General features: G+C 46.9%; 1 non-coding gene across 1 annotated transcript; it reads right to left on the bottom strand.

Annotated features, from left to right (window-relative positions):
- Positions 1-78: 78 nt before the first annotated feature.
- On the bottom strand, positions 79-1,984 carry LOC123723426. Its single transcript, XR_006756750.1, has one exon. It is a non-coding gene; the product is annotated as a small subunit ribosomal RNA (ribosomal RNA).
- Positions 1,985-2,500: the final 516 nt, after the last annotated feature.

The raw sequence follows: 2,500 nt of genomic DNA, 5'->3' as shown, positions 1-2,500 counted from the left end.
CCCCGTTTGGTGTGCCCCGATGGGCGCTCTCTCTTTTGTGGATTATTATTCGTAATATATGAGTAATACATAATACGTTAATGATCCTTCCGCAGGTTCCCCTACGGAAACCTTGTTACGACTTTTACTTCCTCTAAATGATCAAGTTTGGTCAACTTCCCAGCGACGCCGACGGCCGTTAAGCCACCGCGTGTCGGTCCGAAGACCTCACTAAATCATTCAATCGGTAGTAGCGACGGGCGGTGTGTACAAAGGGCAGGGACGTAATCAACGCGAGCTTATGACTCGCGCTTACTAGGAATTCCTCGTTTATGGGGGATAATTGCAAACCCCAATCCCCAGCACGAAGGAGTTTCAACGGGTTGCCCGGGCCTCTAGGCCAGGGAGAACATGCTGATTCCTTCAGTGTAGCGCGCGTGCGGCCCAGGACATCTAAGGGCATCACAGACCTGTTATTGCTCAATCTCGTGCGGCTCGAAGCCGCCGGTCCCTCTAAGAAGAATTTTAATACGTCGCCAGTGAGTTGCGCGACCGAAGCCACGCACACATAAATGACGACGCCTATTTAGCAGGCTAGAGTCTCGTTCGTTACCGGAATTAACCAGACAAATCGCTCCACCAACTAAGAACGGCCATGCACCACCACCCACCGAATCAAGAAAGAGCTGTTAATCTGTCAATCCTTCCGGTGTCCGGGCCTGGTGAGATTTCCCGTGTTGAGTCAAATTAAGCCGCAGGCTCCACTCCTGGTGGTGCCCTTCCGTCAATTCCTTTAAGTTTCAGCTTTGCAACCATACTCCCCCCGGAGTCCAAAATCTTTGGTTTCCCGGAAGCTGCCCGCCGAGCCATAGTAGTAACGTCGGCGGATCGCTAGATGACATATTTACGGTTAGAACTAGGGCGGTATCTAATCGCCTTCGAACCTCTAACTTTCGTTCTTGATTGATGAAAACACCTTTGGCAAATGCTTTCGCTGATGTTCGTCTTGCGACGATCCAAGAATTTCACCTCTAACGTCGCAATACGAATGCCCCCAGTTATCCCTATTAATCATTACCTCGGAGTTCTGAAAACCAACAAAATAGAACCGAGATCATATTCTATTATTCCATGCACGAAATATTCAAGCACAATTTTGAGCCCGCTTTGAGCACTCTAATTTGTTCAAAGTAAAATTGTCGGCCCATCTCGACACTCACCGAAGAGCACCGCGATAGGATTTTGATATTGAACCGCCGTATTACCGACGGCTCACCGACGATATGCTCCGCAGACGTGTCAGTATCACCGCGGATGCGGTGCACCGACAGCGCGGCGCAACTACGAGCAACTACGAGCTTTTTAACCGCAACAATTTTAGTATACGCTATTGGAGCTGGAGTTACCGCGGCTGCTGGCACCAGACTTGCCCTCCAATTGTTCCTCGTTAAAATATTTAAAGTGTACTCATTCCGATTACGAGGCCTCGTAAGAGTCCCGTATCGTTATTTTTCGTCACTACCTCCCCGTGCCGGGAGTGGGTAATTTGCGCGCCTGCTGCCTTCCTTGGATGTGGTAGCCGTTTCTCAGGCTCCCTCTCCGGAATCGAACCCTGATTCCCCGTTACCCGTGACAACCATGGTAGTCGCAGAAACTACCATCGAAAGTTGATAAGGCAGACATTTGAAAGATGCGTCGCCGGTGCTGGACCATGCGATCGGCAAAAGTTATCCAGATTCATCAAAATTAACGACTTCGGACGCGAGGCCCTCCGTCGATTGGTTTTGATCTAATAAAAGCACTCATCCCATCACTGGTCAGAGTTCTGATTGCATGTATTAGCTCTAGAATTACCACAGTTATCCAAGTAACCGAGGTAAGATCTAAGGAACCAAAACTGATATATTGAGCCATTCGCGGTATCGCCTTAATACGGCTTGCACTGAGACATGCATGGCTTAATCTTTGAGACAAGCATATAACTACTGGCAGGATCAACCAGGGAGCTGACACAAACACGCCGCATACAACGCGCACAACACGCACAACTCGACGATGCGAAAACGTTAAACGTTTAAACGCATCGATGGTTTTTGCTGTTTTGCTGCTGCTGCCTGCCTGCTGCAGTCAGTCGGTGGTGGTCATTTTTCTTCTTTACACTACACTACTACACTACACAATACACTACTACTGTGTGGTGTGTGTGGTGCGGTGCTAGTGAACGGACAAAAAGCGCGTTCGATTCATGTGAATGTTCAACAACGAGACATTTTCGATACTTCACACTGTGTAAATAAATTTGATTCTCTCTCTTTATCGAGGAAAAAATATCGACATCAGTCCGGTTTCGGAGAGATCGAAAATACCTTTTTATAAATGCTACTACCACTACTAATACTACTACTACTACTACTAACTACACACTACTACTGATCTATATAAAATAGAATCAAAAGTAATATATATGTAATATAATAATAATATAATAATGATAGTTGGAAAAAAAAATACACCGTCCCTC

The sequence above is a fragment of the Papilio machaon genome, chromosome W (assembly GCF_912999745.1).
Source record: "Papilio machaon chromosome W, ilPapMach1.1, whole genome shotgun sequence".
Lineage (NCBI taxonomy): Eukaryota > Metazoa > Arthropoda > Insecta > Lepidoptera > Papilionidae > Papilio > Papilio machaon.
Note: the sequence above shows the minus strand (reverse complement) of the source record. Positions and strands in the feature narration are given on the sequence as shown.